This window comes from Pavona decussata, unplaced genomic scaffold, assembly GCF_977016875.1.
Source record: "Pavona decussata unplaced genomic scaffold, jaPavDecu1.1 SCAFFOLD_38, whole genome shotgun sequence".
Lineage (NCBI taxonomy): Eukaryota > Metazoa > Cnidaria > Anthozoa > Scleractinia > Agariciidae > Pavona > Pavona decussata.
Window position 1 is genome coordinate 1,502,501 of NW_028145460.1, and position 16,634 is coordinate 1,519,134.

Genomic DNA, 16,634 nt, shown 5'->3' on the forward strand with positions numbered 1-16,634 from the left:
CCTTTAGCTTACCTTTGAATACTTCTGCTGTATCCAACACGCAAGCGTGCTAGTACATCTAAAGGAAATTGTATATCCCACATGGCTTCCCACGTAGAATTCAATGTACTCCCCGCACTGCACGATTTTTCTTCACTCTGTTTTTCCTTCATCACGCATAAATCTTTCGCCTTTTACTAAAGATTTCCGTGGAGGAGAACAACTGAATGAGTCTATTGACTAATTTTTCGTCGCCCTGCCTTTCGGCGGGGCTCTTAAACAGAAGTGAGGAAGAATCAGGTCAATAACTAGTCTTAACCTAAAGTAAAGAAGAAAGCAGTTACTACAATTACTGAACCAACTGAAGTCGTTGAAACAACCCTCCCTGTTATCCTTTTCCTGCAATGGTAGATCACGGTGCTACAAACGTGTGGCTTCATCTCAGTATTGTTGTTTAAACATTTCCAACAACATTGCTTGGTGGTCGAAGGAGCTGGAAGACACAATTGTATGTACTGAAGTTGTTTAACACTAAATTAGCACTAATTGTAGCTTCAGTCCAACGTATCGGTCATGCTAGCGTCCCGTTTTAGGCACCAACATGCGGCCAGTAAGTTTTACTTTTCAAAATTTTGTGTGTATCCAACGCGCATGCGTGCTATTAGATTTAAAAGAAACCGATTTTCCCACATGGTTCTCCATGTGGCGTTCAGTATAGTCCCGGTACTGCCATTTACGTGGTAACTCTGGTTTTCCTTCATCACGCATAAATCTTTCGCCTTTTACTAAGGATTTCCGTGGAGGAGAACAACTGAATGAGTCTATAGACTAATTTTTCGTCGCCCTGCCTTTTGGCGGGGCTCCTTAACAAAAACGGAAGCAAATACAGGATAGGAAGCGGAACTCTAGTATGCTAACTTCTGGTTAGAAACTGCCACCTTTTTTTCTCCGTAAATCTTACCCGCAGTACTTTTACATGATTAGTCATATATTTCACTCTCAAATTAAGCTTGTTGTCGTCTAACCACGCTACAGCTATTGCGGGTCATTATGATAATAATAAACTTTATTTCATACTCCCAAGAGAACTATTCTGATTTTAATTACAACCTGATAAAAAAATTCAGAGATAATTTATAACAACAAATATCATGTGAGATAAAATTATATACCATCCAGAATATCAGAGAATATAGCCTCCCACGCAGACGTTCTTAGGGGTTCGTCACGCCCCCGGGGGGGGGGTACTCCCTTATATGGGCTATATAGGTATGTGAGGCGCCAAAGGGTATGGTTTTTCGACTGTTTTAGTCATAAATAGGGTATCGATTTTAGCCATTTTGCCGCCATTTTGGTATACTCTGGCACACAATGGAACTTTGCAGTGACTTATTACTTGTGTTACGATCGTGTAAATCGTTACGTGTTTTAATTTTGTTAGCCCCCAAATACATTTAAAAGCCATGAAGAATCTCTCAAGCGCAGCTTTTTGTTTACTGAAATCCAGTCCAGTTCTTTCAAAGATGGTTTAATGTGATCAAATTTTCTCGAGCCGGTAACGATCCGCGCAGCAAACTTTGCATTGTTTGCGTCCTCGCAATTTTCTTCTTTAACGTGTTCGATCATATCAAACTGACAATGTGGAAAGTGTTCGGTAATCAGTTGTATAGGAAATACTCTTTTCGGAGAAAATGCCGAAAAATGCACTTTCCGTATTTTCTCGATTAAACGCCGGACCTCGATTAAACGCCGGCTTCGTACATCATTCATATATTGTTTATGTGCTGTTTGTTAGTGATACAAATCTTGATTGCGACTTGGTACACGTGCCGTGTGTATGGTACCATAATACTAAACTGTAACTTCGGGTAATCCAGGGAAAAATCGTCCAGCACTGACAATAAATCAACCTGGAAAAATTACTGAAAATCGCATTTCATTAATAAACGCCGGACCCCGATTAAACGCCGGCCTCGAAAAAACGCCGGGTCAAAACGGCCGAATTTTAAATAAACGCCGGGGGCGTGTAATCGAGAAAATACGGTATTCGTCGACGCGTCTTCACAAACGATCCCATAATTCTTTACTCGTATCAGTCTCTCCAGAGCTCGGCCCGAAATATAGGTTAACGGATGCTGTCATATTTGTTGTCGCTTTATTGTTGTTGTTTTATTTACCAATCAACACAAAAGGCATTATACGCCTTTATAAGAAATGCTTATTATTTTGCGGCCTATTACTTTTACGAACTTACGATCGAGACACGGTCCAACTCACTTGTAAATTAGAACTTTTCACCTGTGCTGCATGATGAAGAAACACATTTTGTGGTAATAATCTCTAAACTGCAGTTGGACTCATTTGAAATTAACGCAATTTTCCTGAAGGAAACCATTTGTCCCACATGTCATCCCTCACCAGCATCGTCCAATCTCAACATTAACTCTGATTTTCCTTTAACAAGGGTAATTTTTCGCCTTTTGCTAATGATTTCCGTAGAAAAGAACAACTGAATGAGTCTTCACGCTAATCTTTTGTTGCTCGGCCTTTCACCGGCGGTGGGGTAACGTTGCATAATTAAACACATTTTTTATAGCAATTGCTTGACCAGTTCCATGCATTCCAGTACCAGTAGGACAAATGTCTTACACTCCTAATACACTCCTAATATAAAAAATCTTACACTCCAAATGCACTCCTAATATAAGTGGCCTCGTCTCCAAGAGGAAAGATTATTAGACCCCAGTTTTCCAGAAACAGCAGCTACCTGTGGGAACACCTTTGATGCGCAAACTCAACGTGCTTTGCATTTCTTGATATTAAAGAGGTTAGTTTTCTCGATAACCATGTGCGGGGGTCAAACAGCTCGCTTAACTTTTCGTCATTTGAGGTCAAATTCAACAAAGCTGGTTTAGCGTGAACAAAGACAATATAATGTCGAGTGAATTATTAGCAAAGTAAATTACGAACACAGTTTGTGGTCACGGACGTTTTGGAGATAACGAAAATCAACGGCTGAAACTGCGAATGTAGACTTGAACGCTGTTATCGAGAACTGCCCAGAGAGCCGACAAAGAACGGAAAACAGGCCGATCAACTGAACCGCTAAAAGCTTCTCGGCACGAAAACAACTCAATCTTGCTATGATTTGAAACGAGCTATCCTTAACACCAATTTTGGATTTGCTTTAAAAGCTGACCTACAATGTGTAAAAACATGGAATAACTCTTAGTTTAACTTTTTCTTAGTCTCTACACTGACACTTATAAAGCTACACCCCGAAAAAATTACACAATTGGTCTTAAAGGTCGATGAATGGATTCAATAATTTTATCAAGGTTTCGCAAACCAGAGGGAATTGTGATCTAGTCACTAATCTACCGTATGAGTCACGAAGCAATTAACGTACCATTTCCTAATCCATGAGAAACAACATTAAATTAACCATCTGTCGCTTGAGCGTTTTTTCTTAATGTAAAATTAATCCCACCCACATGAGGTCAGAGATAAAGCAATTCCAGATGATTATATGGGTCATCATCATGAAGGTACGCCTGGCGACCCTCATACTAAGGTCTTCTTTATGTTCAAAATATGTGTCATCTTGAATTGCACAACCCGAAGACTACTTAAAGCCAGTGACACACCTAGTTACTTTATACCCCGATTGCGGCGAATTTTATTGCCAGCGAAAATCGTCAGCCAGCGATTTTCGCCACCGATTGATGCGGACACACTTGGCGATTTTTTTCGCCGATCGCGGCGCTGCAGCAGTTTTGAAAAGTCATGTGATAAAATCGCCAACCTGATGGGTTGACTTTACTGGCGATTCACAGCATTGACCGTAGAAAATCGCTGGAACGGGCACACTTGGCGAATGCCAGAGATGAGCGATTTTATACTCCGATCGCGGCGATAGGCGAAAATCACAGTCGCGTAAAAAATTGCCAAGTACGGAGCATTTTACTGGTCGCCCTGCCCATAACCTAAAGTGAAGAAGAAAGCAAATTTTGTAATCACTGAAACTATTCATTGAACTCTCCCTCTTCTCCTGTAATGTTGGATGGTGCTGCGAGCCCGTCACTTCAGCCATTTTCGTTAAATTTTGCTTGGTGGGCGAAAGAACTGGCAGACAGGATTGTACTGAAGTTGTTCCTAAAAATTCGTAGTGATTGTCACTTTAGTCAAAAGCGTGTCATGTTGCCGTCCAGGCTTAAAATTAGGTACCAGACTGTGGCCAGAACATTTTACATTTCAATACTTCGTGTGTCCGTCACGCATGCGTGTTACTAGGCCTAAAACAAACTCCCACATGGCTCCTCATGAGGCGATCAATATAGTGCAGGCACTGCCTTTCTAACGGTAACTCTGGTTTTCCTTCATCACGCATAAATCTTTCGCCTTTTACTAAAGATTTCCGTGGAGGAGAACAACTGAATGAGTCTATAGACTAATTTTTCGTCGCCCTGCCTTTCGGCGGGGCTCCTTAGCTAAAAAGAAAGAGAATACAGGATAGGACGCGGGACTCTAGTAAGGTTTTATTAACTTCAGGTTAGAAATGTTTGCATCCTAATCCCTTCGACTTTCAAGCACAGTTCAATAATATTATTATTGATCATGGATTTCACTCTCAAATTAAGCTTGTTCTTGTCATTTGTTGAATCCACGTATACACTTTAGAAACGCAAATTATTCAGTACCTTCAGGATGACACACGCACAATGTTCAGGTCTCGTTTTGAGGCACCAACATGGCGGCAAATAAGATTCACCTGTAAATCCTTTGTGTTTACCCAAGGGACATGCGTACTACAAGATCTAAAGACAAGTATTTGTACCACATGGCATCCCGCGTCACGTTCAATATACGGTCGGCAATGCCTTTCACGTTTGCTCTGGTTTTCCCTCAACACGAATAAATCTTTCGCCTTTTACTAAAGATTTCCGTGGAGGAGAACAACTAAATGAGTCTATAGACTAATTTTTCGTCGCCCTGCATTGAGGCGGGGCTCACAAATTGAAGTGAAGAAGAATAACAGATTAATTTTGTACCCAGGTGATATTACTCGATCTTGTCCTGAAAAGTGAGCGTGCGCCATGTTAACATCCTCCCTTGGAACAGAGCTCTTCCCATTTGTGCATGCCTGACTTGCGCAATGAAGCCAAGGAACTCTGTGGTCAAGAATGCCGCAACTGACTCTTTGCGACACAGCGGCAAAATGAGTGCCCATGCTTGTCACTTCAATCGCCAAATTCACAATTCACACCTGTTACCACAATATCTTTTTTCTTGAATAAGATATGTGATGGAGGAAGTTCGAAGGAACCTTTCCTGAAAGCGGCAACCCTATCTATTTTGATTTGTGCTTATCCCCGCGACACGAATACAAACAATGGGAATTTCAAAAATGCCGCCATTTTGCCGCTTAAGATTGCTCACGGGTGACGAGCATGCGCACTCATTTTGCCGCTGTGCAATCTCGTTCCTAGAGGCTGCGTTCCTTTTGGTCAGCACCAAGGAAGCAAGACCTCTGGGCTAATCAATGTCAAAATCGCAAAATCCAGCAAATCGAAATCTGATTGTAATATATTTTACCGGAAGTGTCTTTGAATCGGAGGTTTCAAAACAAGAAATGAAATAGACTGTCAAGGATATCGGAGCAAAAACCGCCATAGAATCGAAATGCAACTAAATTTTCATACGCATTTTTCTTTTTTGCAGTGAGTAAACACGAATAAAGATAACAAGTCAAATCACATGACTAAACGGAAAAGGCGCGAAAACCTTTGCGATATGTTGCAGCGTTTGACAAAGCTGAATGACAGTATGAGACTTGCAACGGTCGAGGTTAACGATAAACCTGACAATTTTCGGAAAAAACTCCTCTAATTATCGACTCTGAAAGGTGGTTCATAGTCAATGCTGGCCGTTTAAATCATTGTCTAAAGCGGATAAGAATTTAACAGCCTTTCTCGTGCTGTTGAAGGAACTGAAAGAAGCAAACTTGTAATCCATTCGCATCGCGGAGTCTGCGAGTTGATCTGACTGGAGCAGAATTTATTGAAGATTACTTTGTTGAACAGGAACAGATATTTTGTCAGCAGCCCAGCAGAAACATAATTGAACTTGAACAAGGAAGACCAACCCCCTCTGCTACCACTGCGTTAAAAGCAGAGTATTCAAGAATGCGTGGCCCAAAAAGTGGTTCAGAAAGCGGACGGACAGAAAGACAAAAATATTAACGCTTGGAATAGCGATCGCTGTCACTCTTTACACAACAGTTCAATTGTGAGCAACAGTCCATTTGTAAGTTTACAGCTTATAGGACTGATAAACCACATCGAGTGCAGGTAAAATATTTTTTTTTCAGGGTGTGTTTCTTAAGGTGGCTTAGGCCCGGTTCAGACGCCGTACTTCACATGAGCCGAATCGAATTCGAATTTAGACCGACCCAAATTAATTAATCCCGGCTGAATTGATTCAGACGCCGAGCTTAATTCAGCCGAAATTAATTCCCCTAAAAACTGCGGATTCGGGTCAGCAGTAAAATATACCTTGAAAACACAGCCGAAACATGGCGGACGCTGGTAACAAAATGCAAACAAGAGCCTTTTTTCTGCGAAAAATACTGGAAAACTCAGCAAAAAGAAGAAGAAGAATGCAAATTGCATTAACCTATCTTGTTGCAAATGGGAATTTTACATTTCAAACATTTATATTTTGTCGTGCTAAAACACGAACTACACATGTCAGCTTCGCTAGAACTCGTCACAGAAAGTTTTGCCCGCCAGGCCGCCATGTTGTTGTTTTCATGTACACTCTTCTACGCATGTTTTAAGGGAAAACCGCTGGAAAAATACATTATAATAATTTATGCATTCGATTCGGCTCATGTGAAGTACGACGTTTGAATCAAAGCCGTTCTACAGCCGTTATTCCCGGCTGAGCCAGGCGGGAAAAATTGCTGAGCCGATCCGAATTAAATTGACTGTTCTGAATTGATTCAGACGCCGTACTTCACATGAACTTAATTCATTGAATTCGTTTCGGCTCATGTGAAGTACGGCGTCTGAACCGGGCCAATGTACTGTGCGATTCTTTGATATGCGCGCGCGCTGCCTGTTTGTGTCAGATCGGAGAAAGAAGAAGTCTTTCTCTGTAGCAAGACAGCCACGGGTATTAAAACATGAAGGAACTTCTTCGTAATGTTTTAATACAGCTTTTAATTGGTAAATGTTATTGGTTAAATTTTATGTATGAGCCCGTGATAGGATTTTAAGTAAGCCGGAGCCGTGCCACCAGTAGAACTGGCGGAGAGGGCAGAACCCGTACGAAAGTACGGAAGAGACAGACAAACGGAAAGAAGAATGAACACAATGCCGGAACCACATAGGACACTGAATGACTAACTTAATGACCAGACAAGATGCCCCGAGGGCACAAGGCAAAGTGAACAGACACAACCGAATATCCGCACGACCGCACGACCGAAGGAACATCGCCAATTGCCAATTTCACGGTTGTTTTGCCGAATTGGGGGCTCTGTTTGTTCTTGAAATACTAATTAATAATCAAAGGCTGTAAATTAATTTAACAAAAAATTGCAGAAAGAAGCAACTTAATTTTAAATGACTTAAGTGCGCTAATTTAATGTTAACTTTTTTGTCAGATATTTGTGTCAGAGTGGAGAAAGAAGTCTTTCTCAGTAGCATGACAGCCATAGGTATTTTAAGAACATGAAGGAACTTCTTCGCGATATTTTAACGGAGCTTTAATTGGTTAAATTTGATTGTTTATAATAAGTTTATGCCCATGATCATAGCAAGAAGAACTAGGCATACGGAGTAACAACTGAACAAACCAGAAACGCAAACGTTGTTTTTGTCAGATCAATAGAGAGGGAATAAGTCCTACTCTGTAGCATTGCAGCTTAATATTAAAACATGAAGACTGTTCTTCTAATGTTTTAATATGACTTTTATATTTAGGGTTTACTTAGAGAGCCCATGATAGAAATTTGGGTATACCGTGCCACCAGTAGAACTGATGGAGATGGCTGAATCCATACGCAAACACGGACGAGACAGACCGCAACCGGAGGGATGAATGAACACAAAGCTCAAAACCACATAGGACACTGAATGACTAACTTAATAACCAGACAGGAAGCCCACAGGAAGCCAGGCAAAGTGAACAGACAAAACCGAAAGCCTGAATGACCATATGAACGAAGAAACATGCCAATTGCCAATTACACGGATATTTCCGAATTATGTTGCTTAAATACTTTTAAATGATAATTTGGATATAGATTGTATTTATAGTTAATCCTTTTTGAGAAATTTTAAGATAGCTTTTAATTAAATATTAAGCCAATGCTAAAGGCTAATTTAATTGCATAAAAACCGTGTGAATAATAACATTAGTGAAAATTACTGAAACATTCAGATACAAGGCCAGAGATAGACACACAGAAAATGAGGAATGAACTGAGGGCCAAAATTATTTATTTGAGAATTTTACCTATTTATTATATTTATAATAACAGTTTCCTTATTTGGTTTCAAGATCTACAATTTTCCTATGCAATATTAATTTTTAACAATTGCTTTTTGATTGATGGTGAATTCCATGGTAATACCCATTAGCACTGCTGAGTTGCTTTTAAGGGACTTTTTAAAAAATTATTGTTGACTGATTTTCTAACTTTTATTTTTTAAGCAACAGCCCATGCAGAAAGTGGAAATATTTTTATACTACGGTAGTAAAACTGGTGTAGATAACTAAGCCCAATGGAAAAAGTTATTTCTGTATAATACAACACTAGCTCTGGTCTTTTCAAAAGTCTCGATTTATTTTCTGAAATAATTTTTGAAATGACAGTAATTAATGAAAATTACAACTTTGCATATAAGCGGTCAATTTCTCCTATTGTCTTGTTTAATGATTTAGCAACCAAAATCTGTTGAGCAGACAACTGCTTCGCCTTAATAAGGTATTTAGCCTTCTAGCTTCTGTTTTTCTTTCTTTTTTTCTTTTTTTCAGCACTGGACAATCCTTCTTTTTGTTTCTTTTTCTCTCCAATTTTCTTTTCTTTCTTTCTTTCTTTCTTTCTTTCTTTCTTTCTTTCTGAGTTTTCCATTTTTTTCAATCTAAATAGCGTGGGGAAATTACAAAAGCATTGGTCAATTTTTAATTATAGCCTGTGGATAAAGGTATTGGTTGATTTTTAATTATAGCCTGTGGATAAAAGATTCACTTAAAAGTGGCAGACAATATATCTCTATATTAGACCTTATATAAGGAATTAAATTACATAAACAGCTGTTTGTGAGCTCACAATAAATTAATACTTAAATGTTCAAAGGGTTGGAGATGCAAACCTCTTCTCTTCAGGAGTCCAGAAGGCTTGCATGGTTAATTGGCCGCTAGGGAGGGGTGGGTGAAAATTCTGTAAAAAAAAAACCGAGTTGGGACTGGGTAGGAATCCGATGCAAGCTGGCCAACAAACCCACACGTTTCAAACCATTTGGCACCAACTGGCTGGACCTTACGTGCACTCTACCCTTCAAAGATTGAAGTATCCTATCTTCTTACGTGAAAAATTAATTTTACAACTGACCAGGCTCTTCTTCGGGAAAACTCCTGATTCCTCCAGGCGCGTCGCAATGTCAACTAACAGCTCGTCTGATTCGTTCCCGGACTGGATGCAACAAATGAACGGCCGGTGAGTCCATAATTATTACAAAGGTGAATGTGGGATAATAGGTTGCCAAAAAACTTACCATTTTCTGCAATATACACCTTCCGATCCAACCACAGCGGTAGATTTCAGTTTGGCATTTGCCTACGCCGACATACGCGACATAATCACGTAATATAGAAGCTGTTTGGCGATAAACTATTTTGAAAATACACAGTGGCTATTCGTACGGCACCCGTACAGCGACTCCTATAATTGCTATTCGTACGGGAGTCCGAAGATTTCATAGGATTTCTCTGTAATTCCTGATTCTCGCTTATCCAAATTATTATATTTACCTTTAGAAGGATTAAGCGAATTCAGTGAGTGCCCTTTCTTTGAGCCAGATAAGTTTGCGTACTCTCTGCTCACTACGCGAACGAGCCACTCGCGACACTTCAAACTTCTTCTGAGCTACAAAAACTCGCACATGTCACGCAACCTCTTCTTCGCAGATCAACTGGCTACAATTAGTACACTGAAGGCTAAAAATGAGCGAAAAGAATTTCTCATACCTTATAAATAGTTTTAATACACTGGCTTGGATCACAGGGAGCCCACACAAACTATGTGACCGTTTTTTTGTATTTTGAATTTATAGAGGCAATGTATGGGAATATCGAAAATCCTCGTATAGGTGGTTTTCACCTCACACATCGTCACGCAAGTGAAAAAATAAAATCCTCAACCGTTCAATAGATAAAGTCAAGAAATTGATATGTTGTAGAAGAGTGATACATAAACAACGTGTGAAAGCCACAGGGCTGTGCGATATCTCCTTATCGAGTTATTCGAGAAAATATACCACGGAAAATTACAGAGTTTAGTATGGGGCGCCATGTTGGTGCCCCGTCTGATGGGCACCAACATGGCGGCCGGAAACCAGCAAAAACATCTGGAGTTTACCTTGGCTATTTCAAAGCCTTTCTTCTCTCTGCTGAACTTTCACACATTGACATTAACGCTTCTTTTACATGTTAGCTGATCAGATCTAAAAAAAACACTAGGCGAATCGATGTTTTCATGTACGTGACATGTTTAGAGCAGCAATCCTTCTATCACGCACTGCGCAAAAATCTAAAATTCAAACTGCTCTATTTTCAAAACAAAGAATGCTATCCTGCTGAAAACAAGCAAGCCGATGGAAATTTAGATTTTCTTATATGTGATGAAGATAAAAACCCAAAATTGTGTTTAGTTATGAATTTCAGTTTTTTATGACGTCGTGTGAAAACCAAGAATTATCGTACTAGATTGCGATAGATATTCTCATTTAACATCAAAATAAACGTATTTTTACCTTAAATGTTGTGTGTTGTCGTTCCTGAGGTTGAAGACGGCGATTTTAGCCATTTGAAGGGTTCGGCGTTGAACGTTCACTCGAGCGTAATAGAAGAGAGACAAGGGAGGAAAACTTGTTTTGAAAGGGTTCCAGCGCCGGAGCGATTTTTCCCCAAAAAAACGCATCGCTCCGATTTCAAACTTCACAGCATAAAGGTCAAAAGATTTTCGGTTCTTCTCGTACCTTCCAATTGAAAATCCATCCAAACGGCCCGGAGTTAGTCCTCGAAGAAAATCAAAATCCCACAGTATTCGAGCGACTGGAATGCGTAGCAAAATTCATCCGTGCCATTGTCTAACGTCGTTCAATCAGAAAGGGGCAGTTGGCTGGCACGTATGAATTTTGCTACGCATTCCAGTCGCTCGATTACTGTGGGATTTTGATTTTCTTCGAGGACTAGCTCCGGGCCGTTTGGATGGATTTTCGATTGGAAAGTACGAGAAGAATCGAAAATCTTTTGACCTTTATGCTGTGAAGTTTGAAATCGGAGCGATGCGTTTTTTGGGGGAAAAATCGCTCCGGTGCTGGAACCCTTTCAAAACAAGTTTTCCTCCCTTGTCTCTCTTCTATTACGCTCGAGTGAACGTTCAACGCCGAACCCTTCAAATGGCTAAAATCGCCGTCTTCAACCTCAGGAACGACAACACACAACATTTAAGGTAAAAATATGTTTATTTTGATGTTAAATGAGAATATCTATCGCAATCTAGTACGATAATACGAGGATTTTCGATATTCCCATACATTGCCTCTATAAATTCAAAATGCAAACGGTCACATGTTTGTGTGGGCGCCCTGTGCTTGGATCGGGGGGTAAGACGCAGTTTCAGTCATTGTAGTGAAAATTTATACCTTTGTCAAAAGGAGAGGTGTGTTCTGTTATCTTCAACATAATTTCTGTACGGAAATGCGAGTGTCCAACAGGTAAATTCTTCCAATAAGGTAACTCCCATTTCGCGGCTTTCTGGCCGTACGAATAGCATCACGCAGGTTGGGAATACGGGAGTCCACGGAACTGCTTAAGTTCAGTATACCAACGGTCAGGATCAGTTGTCTGAATTTCTCAGCGTTAGATTCTTCCTTTCGTAGAAAGTCAGACAGCTCGCGTTTAGTTTGTTCAAGGATGGATGATTCGAACTTAAATTTTCTCCTTCCCAATAAGGTGACGAATGAATCTTGACGGAAACTGTTCCACGAAAGTACGGCTGGACAAGTATTGTCTAAGGAAAGTGTTCAACTATAACATTCAAAACCAGGTTAGCGATTCTTAAATTTAATGATAACTTTTACTGCCGATACTCATAGGAATCCCAAATGAATAGCAAATACCAGTCGCTGTACGGTCTCTTCTAATCGCGTGACGTATGCGTGAACATTGCGCAAAATAATTTAAGTGTCGCCAGTGGCTCGTTCGCTTAGTAAGCAGAGAGTACGCAGACTTATCTGGCTCAAAGAAAGGGCACTCACTGGATTCGCTTATTCATTCTAAAGGTAAATATAATAATTTGGATGAGCGAGAATCAGGAATTACAGAGAAATCCTATGAAATCTTCCGACTCCCGCACGAATAGCAAATACAAGTCGCCGTACGGGTGCCGTACGAATAGCAACTGCGTTGAAAATAACGGGAAGAGCTCGTGCCAGAAAGGAGAAACCGTTAAAATTAGTAGCTCGTGCTGCCTCAATCCCGGAAAATTCAAAATTCAAAATGACCGTAATACCACCAACCGTTTATCTTTTGACGATTGTATCTCTTGTGGGCAATTTGAAATGAACAACATTAAACGAACAAGTGACAGGGAGATCTATAATGCTATGGAGAACGGAAGGTTTGAGGGATGGAGAAAAAAGGTTTTCATGTCTCGGCCTATGTCTGCCCTTTTGAAAGCTGAATTACTCCATGTGGACTTGCTATACGAGAGACTTGCAGATCTGGAGACCAGCCAGCATAAGTTTGAGAGCGGACAGAATGAAGAAGCATTTTCTTTTCAGGCTGGGGAAATCAAAGGACTTATTTCTGATAAAAACAATGAGATAAGGAAATCTAGAAATGCGATTGATTCTAATATTGAGGAGGTGAAACGAGAGATCTGTTACCTGATAACACGACGAAAGTCATTAATCTATTCCGAAGTTACCAAATTGAGGCAAAAGCAAAGAACCACTAAACTGAATAAGGTGCAACAGAAGAAAGCTATGAGAGGAAACGCAAACAACGCCTACCAACTGCGCAGAGAGCTAAGAAGTTATGATAAGCTGGCTGACGAAAGAGAGAGAATTTATCGGAAGGATCTAGTTGCGCGGAAACAGAATTTAAGGCAAAAGTACAAGGCTAACGAAGTCATTGTTGAGAAACAAAGACAAAGAGACAATTTACATAACTTTATAAACACTTCTGTCGATAAGGACATAAAAACTTTGCTTGATAGGAGCGGAGGATTTCTCCCAATCTGTACCAAACCTTGCTCCTCCCAGAAGTTGCTACTAGATTTTAAGAGGCAGACAGAGCAGGCTTTGTTAACTTTTATTTGCAAGGTTACAGGTCAAAGTAGAATAACTACACCTACACACAACTTTAGAGGGACTGGCAAAAAGACCAGTAAGAGATCTGTTAGAAGCCAAATTTTAACCAATTTAAGTTATCCCAATCTTAGTAAGGGTAACCGGCAGATTATTTACAACTCCTTGAGATTAATTGATCGTTATAAGGTAAGAGCTATCAAAGTACAAAGATCTGTTTTTTCAGTTGGCAAGTGCTGGGGAAGAGATAACTTAGTGTTGGAAAATTTAAAACTTTTTTCTAAAAAAAGTGATTGCATACTGAGGGAGAGTGATAAGAAATTGGGTTGGTCCTTAAGTTCTTTAGGATGGTATGAGAAAGAATATAAACGGCAACTAAAAACCGATTTTTATTCTTGGGTTGGGGATGTAAGCAAGGAAAAAGAAGTAAAACAGAAGTCCAGCCAGGGTCCAGCCAGTTGGTGCCAAATGGTTTGAAATGTGTACGTTTTTTGGCCAGCTTGCACATTTGCAGCATTGGATTCCTACCCAGTCCCAACTCTGTTTTTAACAGAATTTTCACCCACCCCTCCCTAGCGGCCAATTAACCATGCAAGCCTTCTGGACTCCTGAAGAGAAGAGGTTTGCATCTCCAACCCTTTGAACATTTAAGTATTAATTTATTGTGAGCTCACAAACAGCTGTTTATGTAATTTAATTCCTTATATAAGGTCTAATATAGAGATATATTGTCTGCCACTTTTAAATGAAGCTTTTATCCACAGGCTATGATTAAAAATCAATCAATACCTTTATCCACAGGCTATAATTAAAACTCGACCAATGCTTTTGTAATTTCCTCACGCATTTTAGATTGAAAAAAATGGAAAACTCAGAAAGAAAGAAAAAAAAATTGGAGAGAAAAAGAAACAAGAAGGATTGTCCAGTGCTGAAAAAAAGAAAAGAAAAAAACAAAAAAAGAAAGAAAAACAGGAACAAGAACGCAAAGTACTGCAGGAGAAACTCATTAAGGCGAAGCAGTTGTCTGCTCAACAGATTTTGGTTGCTAAATCATTAAACAAGACAATACGAGAAATTGACCGCTTATATGCAAAGTTGTAATTTTCATTACTGTCATTTCAAAAATTATTTCAGAAAATAAATCGAAACTTTTGGAAAGACCAGAGCTAGTGTTGTATTATACAGAAATAACTTTTTCCATGGGGCTTAGTTACACCAGTTTTACTACCGTAGTATAAAAATATTTCCACTTTCTGCGTGGGCTGTTGCTTAGAAAATAAAAGTTAGAAAATCAATCAACAATAATAATTTTTTTAAAAAAAGTCCCTTCAGAAGCAACTCAGCAGTGCTAATGGGTATTACTATGGAATTCGCCATCAATCAAAAGCAATTGTTAAAAATTAATATTGCATAGGAAAATTATAGATCTTGAAACCAAATAAGGAAACTGTTATAATTTATACATATAATAAATAGGTAAAAATCTCAAATAATAAGTTTTCAACCATGTAAATGTTGTCTTGAGCTGGACTTTCGGTTATAGGGCTGGGTTGACTTTCGGTCCGTGGTTTGTTCATTTGGGCTGACATCCGTATGACGGTTGTTTGATTATTTAATTGATAATTCAGGGACCGTAGCGGTTTTTGGCCTTCAGTTCATTCCTCATTTTCTGTGTGTCTATCTCAGGCCCTGTATCCAAATGTTTCAGTAATTTTCACTAATGTTATTATTCACACGGTTTTTATGCAATCAAATTAGCCTTTAGCATTGGCTTAATATTTAATTAAAAGCTATCTTAAAATTTCTCAAAAAGGATTAACTATAAATATAATCTAGATCCAAATTATCATTTAAAAGTATTTAAGAAATATCAGAAGCCCATAATTCGGAAATATCCGTGTAACTGGCAATTGGCATGTTTCTTCGTTCATATGGTCATTCAGGCTTTCGGTTTTGGCTGTTCACTTTGCCTGGCTTCCTGTGGGCTTCCTGTTTTGTTATTAAGTTAGTCATTCAGTGTCCTATGTGGTTTTCAGCTTTGTGTTCATTCATCCCTCCGGTTGTCTTTCTCGTCCGTGTTTGCGTATGGATTGAGCCATCTCCATCAGTTCTACTGGTGGCACGGTATACCCAAATTTCTATCATGGGCTCTCTAAGTAAACCCTAAATATAAAAGTCATATTAAAATATTAGAAGAATAGTCTTCATGGTTTAATATTAAGCTGCAATGCTACAGAGTAGGACTTATTCCCTCTCTATTGATCTGACAAAAACCGCTTAAAATCGATCAAATGGAAATATCTTGTTTGCATTTCAAGCAATACAAAAACCCTCGATTCATAACACAAATCAATGACTTGGGGTGTTTTATGAATTTTTGGGTGATTTTTAGGTGTATGTGGAAGGAAATAATTTTTCTTGAAGGATTGGTACCGGTAAAATTAAAAGAAATAAGAAATCAGGCGCGTAGCTAAGGTTTCGATAGGGGTGTTCGTTAAGTCCCAAATCTTGCTGAGCGCCGGAGGCGCTCTTACTAGGGGGGTCCGGGGGCATGCTCCCCCGGAAATTTATTGAAAATCTAGGTTCCCAGAAACCTCATTTCCTGCATTTTCAGACCCATTTTAGGCAAATCATAACTTTGTTTTACAGCAGCTTTTTAAGCTATATACATCATTTCGACGGCATAATTGTTTCAACTTCAACAAGAAAGTTCAATGTACATTCCTCGCCGTGTCATGTTCTGATAGCTATTCGATCTGCTGATAGTCATACACCAAGTTGGTAAACTGCATCATTCTTGGGTGTAGTCCTTCGAACAAATTGACTATCTCGTCAAGATTGACACGCATATCATATTTGATGTGCATTAGAGCCAGGGCGGACAGCCTACTCTCTCCCTTGGTATACCTCTGTAGTTGTCCAACCTCTTCATTGTGCTTATGGAACGTTCACATTCACAAGTGGATGTTCTCAGGCGAACTTGTACGTAATTGCGCGTAAAAACTCAACAAGGCTTGAACTATTAAGTTAGAAGTGAATCTCCTTACAGAA

General features: G+C 39.4%; 5 non-coding genes across 5 annotated transcripts; all 5 read left to right on the forward strand.

The window, feature by feature from the left end:
- The first annotated feature begins 132 nt into the window (after window positions 1-132).
- LOC146483514 (U5 spliceosomal RNA) lies at window positions 133-253 on the forward strand. The gene has a single exon (XR_014863855.1). It is a non-coding gene; the product is annotated as a U5 spliceosomal RNA (small nuclear RNA).
- A 467-nt stretch (window positions 254-720) lies between these two features.
- LOC146483515 (U5 spliceosomal RNA) lies at window positions 721-841 on the forward strand. The gene has a single exon (XR_014863856.1). It is a non-coding gene; the product is annotated as a U5 spliceosomal RNA (small nuclear RNA).
- A 1,578-nt stretch (window positions 842-2,419) lies between these two features.
- LOC146483516 (U5 spliceosomal RNA) lies at window positions 2,420-2,538 on the forward strand. The gene has a single exon (XR_014863865.1). It is a non-coding gene; the product is annotated as a U5 spliceosomal RNA (small nuclear RNA).
- Window positions 2,539-4,342: 1,804 nt separating this feature from the next.
- Window positions 4,343-4,463, forward strand: LOC146483517 (U5 spliceosomal RNA). The gene has a single exon (XR_014863867.1). It is a non-coding gene; the product is annotated as a U5 spliceosomal RNA (small nuclear RNA).
- Window positions 4,464-4,868: 405 nt separating this feature from the next.
- LOC146483518 (U5 spliceosomal RNA) lies at window positions 4,869-4,989 on the forward strand. Its single transcript, XR_014863853.1, has one exon. It is a non-coding gene; the product is annotated as a U5 spliceosomal RNA (small nuclear RNA).
- The last annotated feature ends 11,645 nt before the right edge of the window (window positions 4,990-16,634 follow it).